At 46.2% G+C, this 9,986-nt stretch overlaps 1 long non-coding RNA gene across 1 annotated transcript; it reads right to left on the reverse strand.

Annotated features, from left to right (window-relative positions):
• Positions 1–1,403: 1,403 nt before the first annotated feature.
• Positions 1,404–1,836, reverse strand: LOC123059355 (uncharacterized). Its single transcript, XR_006427428.1, has 3 exons — positions 1,819–1,836; positions 1,627–1,725; positions 1,404–1,538 (listed from the first exon to the last, which is right to left on the reverse strand). It is a non-coding gene; the product is annotated as an uncharacterized lncRNA (long non-coding RNA).
• Between the last annotated feature and the right edge of the window lie 8,150 nt (positions 1,837–9,986).

Here is a 9,986-nt window from a genome sequence, read left to right on the forward strand (position 1 = left end):
TCTTTTCAAACTCACTACATGTGCTTGAGCAAAAAACATACATAAATACTCTTTTTTGCAACCTTGATGATGTATTCAGGTTCTATTCCAATTTGAGACATACAAAAAGATAGCTCACATTTTTGTTACAAGATATGTTATGTGTGTCCTGGATTTGAGACATACAAGGTATCTCACACTTTGTGCCATAGTTTTGAGGTCTTTGCCATATTTCCAGTAATGCTTTGTTTTGTGAATGTACCATTTGCATATACATGAATGTACCATTTGTTTCAAGTTGCGACATCATGTTTCCGGTGCTTGCAAAAAAGCTATTGTATACATGGATGCTTCTACATGGCATGTGTTGTTATGGGTAGGACACCTTATTTCAGAAAACCAAGAAAAAATGCAACATGGATAGTTCACATATCTGCATGGATAGTTCAGAAACACTAGTCATTTTTATTCATCTCTGCATCAGCATGATAGCACTCAAGTTCACATTGACAGCACAACATGGGTGATGCTCCAATATTTCAAAATAAAAAAGAGGAAAAAAGGGACATGCCCCAGCATGATACATGCTCCAGCTTGGGTTCCACAAAAGATAAAGTAGATGGTTAACAGCATCTTGCTGTTTCTAGTTACACAAAAAGGATGTAGCGCATACATTTGTCCACAAAAAAGCAGTCTAAAACTATCTAGGAAACACTTTGCTCCGATTGACATCTTCTACGAGCTACTCACCAGTTTCTGAAACTCTTCGGCTGAGTTGAGTGTGTTTTGAGGGTGCTTAAAAAGCTTTGCTGCAACAAATGATCGGAATTTGAGCAACGACCTCGTGTCCTGGGCATACAACAAGGGAGCTTCGTAAGTTAGTTAGGAGAAAAATTGAAAAAACGTGATTACCATTAGAAAACTAGCAAAAATGGAAACAACAAGTGCTCCGAAAACAACAAGTTATTTAGCTAGTATTGTTGCATAGCAAAAAGGGAATACCGCGCTGAATGGTCTCATCCCCCTGCCAGTTAGATTCTCCATGTATAGAATAGCAAACAACCCACAATCAAACCTGCCAAAATAAAAAAAGTCACAAATACATATAAAATTTGCTCACTTGACAACAAAACATAAAAAAGTTGTGGATGGACACATGAAAAAAAGGAAAATGGTCAGAGAACAATACGTTGTTGACTGTTGCGGGTACCCATTCGGGCTGAGGCGATCAAACTTGTCAAAGTCAAGGTTCCATGGGTTTTGTTCTCTGACCAAAGTCTTGAAGTTGGCTATCTACAAAATTTGATATTGCAAAAAGATGGATTACACAGTTGTATCTTCTATGATTGGTACCACAAACAACAAAATTTATATAGAGAAAAAATGAAAAAAGAGAAAGGAAAGAGGTGTAGCGTCCATACCAGATTGCAACATGGCTTCTCAAGGATGCTGACATAGTCAGGGTCATCACCCCTCGAGTCAAAGACGTTGAATTGTTTGTGCATCAAGTTTGCAACCACAACTGCCCAGTGTCCGTCCTTGACAATGGTGAAGAACAACTGCAAAAGTAAGAAACAAAAAATAACTTCAGAAAAACAGAGCATGTTGCGCTAGGATAGCTTTGATGAAAGAACAAAAGTTTTTTACTTGATCAGATTTCATGATGTTGTTTCTTTCACAGGCCCTCTCAAGATCTTTGCTGCAAGAACGTGTCTGAAATGAGCTTGGGTCCACGGCAAGCTTGGACTAATGCAAAGAAGAAGGTATTGGTTAGAAAGATATGGAAGTTGTGGGCAGAAACTCTATTGTGAAAAATAAAAAAATGCATAGTTGACTCACGGCTGTATGCGGTGAGAATGCAAACTTCCTAGGTTTGCTTTTGCTATACATTTGCTCGATGTTGAAGCTTTCAACATAAAGTGACATGACCTCATTGTTCAAATGTGCTCGCTTTTTTAGCCCGTTGCTGAAATGCTTGAAAGAAACATCAAACCCACCTATCCTAATGAATGGAGGTCTGCATGTTGCAAAAAAAACAGTGGCTCGGTTAGTGGCAAACAAGTGGATGGAACGAACAATTTATCAACACAAAAAAGGGCTAAAACACACTTACAAGGGCTCGCCTTCTGGAGGGTCCTTTATGTGGTAATTTGTGCAACAGTATTGCTTGTATATGGCATCATCGGAAGCATTAACTTTGATCTTCTTCATCCTCTTCAGCTTCGGTGCGTTTTCTGGCGATTTTGCAACTCTCTTGTGTGTGGGCTTCTTCGCATCACGTTTTCCCCCTCTGCTCACTTCAATCACCACCTCCTCTCTTGTCTCAGCTACTCCTGCTTCTGCCCCACAATTGAAAAAGAAAAAGGAAACAGAAACAAGATGAGAAAAAATAATGGTTTGGAGCATGGAAGTGCTAAGTTTCTATAAACAAAACAAAACATGGGTTGGAGCACAAAGTAGATGGGGAGAGATGAGTGCAATAACCTGCAGGGCCTGTCGAAATTGCAGGACGTGTTGCGATGGGAGTCACATTGTAAACTGGCCTAGCTGAGGTAGCCGGAGATTCACCAAACAAAGGGCTCCTCGTACAAATCGACGAGAAGGAGTCCAAATCTGCAACAGAAGTTTTTACAGGGGATGTACGAACTTGAGGAAACTCCTGAAATAGTAGATCATCATCACTCCCTGGTTCAAACAATCCAAAAGAAGGTCCGTCTTCAAGCGTGCCTGGCCTCCTCGTCAGATTCACATGTGCGAAGCTTGGGCTGCAAGGAGGCTTAAATTTAGTGTCGTTTACCTTGCTGCCTGAGTCTTCTCCCCTGCCATTGCTCTAATCATTGTTGTTGTTTTGACCTACTTCCACTGCTGGTTGCTTGGGCTGTTGCGGAGATGGTAGAGGGGCAGTGGCTAGTTGCTTGGGCTGTTGCGGAGATGGTAGAGTGGCAGTGGCTGGTTGCTTGGGCTGTTGCGGAGATGGTACAGTGGCAGTGGCTGGTTGCTTGGGCTGTTGCGGAGATGGTACAGTGGCAGTGGCTGGTTGCTTGGGCTATTGCGAAGGCGGTACAGTGACAGGATGAATGTTGGGCTGCTCCGGATGCTTGGGCTGTTGCGCAAAAGGTTCAGTTGCAGTCCCATCAGACATGCCTGCAGCAGAAGACCCCCTGGTACACTGAAAGTGATGCCTTCACCTTCGGCTCTCTGTCCATGAATGTTGCACTCAGCTTTGTGTGCCTCAGACAACATTAGGCCCATTCTCTTGCAGTACATGCCTTGCAAGACCCTCCCAAATGAGCTGAATGCAACATTAAGTTCTCTGGCATGGAGCTCTTTGTGCTTATTAAATATGACCTGCATCTATGGGGGCAACTATGATGCACGGAAACAATGGCATTAAATTGGTAGGGACAGTAGTTTGTAACATGCCAGTGAAATGAAGATGCAAAAAATATGAAAAAGGAAAAAGGAGAAAAATGAGTTGCGAGAAAAAAACCACCTCTAACTCCTCGATTGTTGGCAATGCATGGAGCCACTCCTCCAAAGAGCCGCACACGTCGCCACCACTCTCCATGTTAGATGGAGGCGGCTCATGCACATGCTCTGCGCTCCCATTGGTACCCCCTGTGCCAGCATGAGGTGGGCTTTGAGAACCCGCATCTGCTCCCACATGTACATTTTCTTGCATGTGGGAGCTCTCAGGAACATCTGGAGTGTGTGTTGCGCCCCCAACAGCACCCCCTTGGTCGCTGATTTCCGGCAATTCCTCTGTGACATGTTCACTGGCAGCTCCTTGGTGATGCTGATCTATATATGACATGAACTCAACTACTGCGTACGGTGTACTGGTTCTGAACTGCATTACAAAGACGAGAAAATAGTTAAGAATTGCAACAGACAAATGTCTTCTATATAAAAATAAAAAAAGCAAAGTCTTTCAGTTTCAATCACTTACTGGACGCTTCCCAAACCCATCATCCAGGGTGTCCACTGCGACAACAGCATAAAAGTCCCTTTCATGAACAAAACAAGCTCTAGGAAGCGAGTAGTTGATGGTGTGATCAACTAAGCATCCTCTTGGCACATCAAGATGGTCCATGTAAATTATCTGCAAAAAAGACACAAAAAAGAAAAGAAAACATCAGTGCCTCAAGAAAAAGATTTGTTGTTGTGGATAAAAGGAGTGGGATGTTACAGGAATCAAAGGGGGTGTACCGGAAGCATTGGTATACATCCACCGATGAGAAATTTCCCTCTACCCTCATTCCTCTTATCTTGGTATTTTTTAACTTCTCTCATCACATCACACAGGATATGCTCATCCCACTCGAACTCATGGACCATACTCATATCTCGTAGGGTGTAAAGATAATCTAGGGGGACCATGTTTCCTGTCCCAGGAGCTAGGACCAAAGCGAGGCACAGTAATACCCATGACCTCTCGATGGTGTCATCATCATCTGCTTTTGATAAGACGGAAACTGCGGTGGCTATCGGAGCCCTATCCCCGCCGCCCAGATAAACTTCACGGAAATCAGCTTTGCCCCTCTTCCCAAACTCTATCGGTCTGCTACCAGATGGTACATTGAATATCTTCTTAACCATGTCTTTTGAAAAGTGGATCTGCTTGTGGTCATTAATCCTGCAATTCACAAAAAAATCAGTAGATGTTGCGAGAATAAAGAAAACAAAAGGTGTTATGCAACAGAAAAGAAATACAAAAAAGCGAAGATTACATACTTCAGCACACGATTCTTAGGGTCAATGTTCATAACAATGAAATCAAGAAGCTCTTCAGGAGGAGGGACCAAAGGAGATATAAACAGCAAATCCCCGAAGCTGGACTTGCTTATTACATCTCTCTTTTCCCCTTTGATTTCATTGGCTATTTCACGCAGCCGCTTTGCCGACCAACGAGTTTGGAAGATAGGCATGCTGCAAAACAAGGTTTGAAAGAACATTAGCTAATCCAACTAATTTCAGATAAACATGAGCTAAAAATTCATGGAAATGTATTGGAACAGTAGCTAAAATTTCAGAGAAAAGATATATGTAGTTTCAGAAGCAAAAATTGAGTTCCCTGTGCTATAAGCTAGCAGTACAAACATTCTTGTAGTTTCACAAACATAAGCTACAGACATAACCTACTAACTAGTTTCAGAAACGTAAGTTTCTCTAAAAAATAGCTACTATTTCTGAAATTACATATATGTTTCTCTGAAACTACAAACTGGATAACTGTATTAGCTACAGAAGATTTGAACTAAATAGAAATTACATATATGTTCCTCTGAAAAAACAAAATGGATAACTGCATGAGTATTGAAATAGTAGCTTCAGAAAAATGAAACAAGGAGATCCTATAGAAATTGCACGCTCCAGAAATTCAGAAACACACCTATGAGTTTTCACAACTATACGAGTTGGCTGCTTTGAGTTTCAGTCCAACGAAGGGCTGTTAATCATGCATTTTCGCGAAAATGCAATGGTTTCCGCAACTAGTTGATCAGGCTCTGAATTCTGTTTTAGACGCTTTTTGTTCTAATGTTATTGTTAACTGAATTTAAGCTTCAAAAGGGGTGTCTGAATTCTGCAACAAGTTGGTGGCTCTAAATTCTGTTTTAGAAGTTTCAGTCCAGCTTGAAAGGGTTGTCTGAATTTAAGCTTCAGAGATGTTATAGTCAGCTCGCTTGTTGGTCAGCTGCATTATTTGACTAGGTGAGAGCACGTCTGCTAATTTGTAGCAGCAATAAACTGAACTAACATTTCAGCAACCTAAAACACACATATCCAATGCAAAACCATACGTATGTTCTATAATTTTGACACTGTTTTGTTCCTTCGGGAAAATGCATGCTCAAGCAATGAAACAGGGAACAAAAAATCAATTAGTGCAAGTTGGGGCCCGACAGCGAGCAGTAATAGATCATGGCGGAAATGCATCACGCGGTGGGCGGGACGAACAGCAGCCTGGGTGGAGCCGATGAGATGGGAGCATCTTGTTCGGGGGGAGGGGGAGGGTTGCCCGATCCATACCTGTCAGCCACCGCCGAACCCATCATCGTCGTCGCCACCGCGGAGGATCTGCGCCGCCGTCCCCGCCCAACGCCCTGCGCCGCCGCCCCCGCCGCCCAACGCCCCGCGCTGCCCGTAGCCACCCGCCGCCGCCGCCCAACGCCCTGCGCCACCCCATGCTGCCGCCCTCCCCTCACGAATCCAGCCGCGTACCCTAGCCCTCTCAGTCGATAGAGATGGTCAGTTGATAGAGTCGATGAAGAGATGGTCAGTTGCAAGAATAACTATACTAAAACAATGACTCTGTTTCAGAAACGCACGCGCATCACGCGGAAGTGGGGAGGTTGTCGTCCGTCCGATCAACAGACGATCCGACGGACGCGGAGCCGGCGGATGCGGAGCAAGTGATCGGTCGGGTGAAGGAGAGCTTTTCCCATAAAAGAAAGGAACAAAATAGAGAAATAAAATTATAAAACAACTGATCACAAAAAATGGAAAGCAGAAAATAAAGAAACAAAAAGGCATAAAATTGCTGAAAAATAGAAAACCAGATGAAACAACGTATAGAAGACTCAAGGGAAAAGTCGACTGGAGTCCGTACCACCTCACAAGTGTATTTCTCGAATACGCACGAGCGTGCGTATTATATTATAAAGAAGGAGTGGGTGAGGAACCCAAATCCACATATGAAGGTTTGCATCATGGCCTAAGCATGCCATATCCGCGCCTCCTCGTCAAGGAAGGTCCTAAGCTTACAAAACTACTCACGTCGCGCCCACCTAGCTAGCTCTGCAGCAACGCCGTTCCAGTCCCCCTTGAGCAAGCCCGCCGTGCACCAAGCGTTACCTTCTTCCACAATTTGCATGATTAGCCCAGATAGCGAGGGCGCAGCACCATTGAAGACGATTGCATTACGGTGTTTCCACATCTCCCAAAGAACCAGGCTGATGAGGATGCGCATGTTCTTTGGTTTGTCCGCGCACCACTCCACCAAAGTTTCATGCCCCTCCGAAGTCCAAGCTGGCTTGCCAATCGTAGTGCAAAGCGTCCTCCAGATCGTCCGCGCAAAGACACACGTTAGCTCGATGTGATCCAAGCTCTCTTCTTGCTGGTCGCAGAACGGGCAGGCTTCCGGGTGTGGTAAGCCGCGTCGGGCTAGACGATCCGCTGTGCAGCAACGGTTCTTCATTGCGAGCCAGAGGAAGAAGCGACAGCGTAGTGGTGCCTTGGACTTCCACGTGAATTGGGTTGTAGTAGACACCTCGCGTCCAGCAAACCTTGCCGCATAGGCTGACTTGGCAGAGAACATGCCATTGCTCTCCCAGGCCCAATATATGGTATCCGGCACTCCCTCCTGCAGGTTAAACTCCTGGATCCGATGCCATAAGCGAAAATACTGTCCGAGAGCATCCACCCCTAGGTCCGGCCTTATATCCATAGCCCAGGCTCCTGTGTCGATCGCATCCCTGAGAGAACGAGTCTTCCGCTTGCGCGGGGGAACCGCTGCATATATCATTGGCGCAAGCTCCTGAAGGCAGAAACCCTCAAGCCATCGATCTTCCCAGAAAAGGGTACGATTTCCATCCCCTACTGATATCTTCGTCGCAGCCTGACGGAGAGCCATAGATTCCTTGGGGACTTTGATGTTGAATTCACTCCACGGTCTGTGGTGATCCACACGTTGTAGCCAGGGCCAGCGCGCCTGCAGGGCCACGTTCAGCCATGCGAGGTCTGGGATACCTAGGCCGCCCGTCCACTTAGGAGTGCAAACCGTTGCCCAAGCAACCGAACAGTTTCCGCCATTCGCCTGGCTCTTACCGCACCATAGAAAGCCTCTGATGATCTTGTTGATGGCATGGATGGTCTTCTTCGGAAGGGCAAGCGCGAGCATTGCGTGAACTGGAATAGAGCATAGGACCGAGAGGACGAGAGTGAGCCTGCCGCTCTTAGGCAGTGTAGCAGCTTTCCACTTGGGCAGGCATTGTGCAATACATTCCACCAGACCATGAAGCTGAGCGGCGGATGGCTTGCGCGGGCATAACGGCAATCCAAGGTATTTACAAGGAAAATTCCCCAGCTCACAGCCCAGGACAGCCGCGGTGAGCGCTTTTTCTTCATCAGAGCAGCGGATGGGAATTGCTTCGGTTTTGTTGAAGTTCACTTGAAGGCCAGAAGCTGTCCCGAATAGACGCAGGATATGCGAGCAGGCCTAAAGGTCGTTGTCCGTCGGCTTGAGGAAGACAATTACATCGTCGACAAAGAGGGAGATCCGCTGCCGCAACCCATGACTTGCAAGCGGCGACAACACATCCATCTCCACCGCGGTTCTGAACAGATGATGGAGCGGCTCCATAATGAGGACGAAGAGCATTGGGGATAGAGGCCCACCTTGCCGAAGACCCTTGCAGTTGAAAACTGGAGCTCCGGGAACGCCATTAACCACGATTCGAGTGAAAGAAGTAGCAAGTAAGCCCGTGATCCACTCCAGCCATCTATTTCCAAAACCCATCGCACGGAGGACTTCGATCAGAAAAGGCCATTGTACCGTGTCAAAAGCCTTGAAGATATCCAATTTGAGCATGACTGCCGGCTGCCGGAGCGCGTGGAGCCTTCTTGCCGTGCTCTGGACCAACATGAAGTTGTCGTGCAGCGCTCTTCCTTTGATAAAAGCGCTCTGGTGAATTCCAACAAGGTGTGGCATTTCCTCCGCAAGTCTGCAAACCAGCGTTTTGTCGAAGATCTTGGCAATTCCATGCATAAGGCTGACTGGTCTGTACTGTGAGAGCTCGTCTGCGCCTGGTTTCTTCGGCAAAAGGGTGACCAAAGCTTTGTTGAGTGCTGCCAAGCCTCTAGTGTCCCCATTGTAAAACAATGAGAAAGCCCTCATGATATCCTCATGAAAGCCCTCATGACCACCTCACAAGTGTAGTGGGCGATTTGTACCGTTTAGCTACTGTTCATCACAACCAGCAACAACAAAAAAGCAGGCTAGGGTCTCTCAAATGAAATCACTGATTTCACTGTAAATTATCAAATGAAAAGTAAAGTGTGGGTTATAAGATCCGATTTCTCGTAAAACCACTGACTTCACCGTAAATTAGTTCCGTCCGTGATAATGCCCGTGCCATAACGTACGCACAGACAAGTGGCAAGTAACTTAGCTAGGAGTGGCTGGAAGCAACAAAGTGCGCACTGTCCAGGGCCACTATCAGCCCCTGAGACGGGCCAGGTCAGCGGTCATCGCGGCATGGAAATTCCACGAGCCGGACAAGCTCTCTATGTCGCCATGCATGCCCTCCCAGCGATGGAGCGCGACCTGTACCGGCACCGGCACGTCGACGACCCGGACGCAACGCAACGCGTGTACGATGGGTATGGCCGGACTGGATGGTGACACTCGTTCAACCGGTTTCCACAGGCCAATACACATTCTTTTTTGTTTGAAAAGGGACAGGCCAATACACATACAGGTGCTATGGTAATTGGTGGAAAATGGAAACCGATTGTGTTCAAAAAAAAAACAAGGGAAATGGAAACCGATAAGAAACTGCGAATGGGCGAATCAACCTGTGGTTGAGTTGGTTAGGTGGATAGTGGTATCCCTAACCCACCAGGGTTCAAATCCTGGTGCTCGCATTATTCCTGGATTTATTTCAGGATTTCCGGCGATGCGCTTTCAGTGAGAGGAGACGTTCCCGTCGACGACGAGGCGCCTACGGTGACTTCGTAAATCTCAAGATGATATGCCGGCTCAGTCTCTCGGAGGTGCTCATAGGGATAGGGTGTGCGTGTGTGCATTCATAGGGATGAGTGTATGCGTGTGTATATGAGCGCTTGTGTTTGTACTGATGCTCAAAAAAAAACTGCGAATGGTGGACCGGATCGGGAGCGAACGTGTATTATTGCGCCAAACTTCCCGATAATGCTGAGATTTTTTGGGGTATATAAGAGACGAGTTTGCTTGGTACATTCATGCAAATAAGGTGATAGTACCGCAC

The sequence above is a fragment of the Triticum aestivum genome, chromosome 3A (assembly GCF_018294505.1).
Source record: "Triticum aestivum cultivar Chinese Spring chromosome 3A, IWGSC CS RefSeq v2.1, whole genome shotgun sequence".
Lineage (NCBI taxonomy): Eukaryota > Viridiplantae > Streptophyta > Magnoliopsida > Poales > Poaceae > Triticum > Triticum aestivum.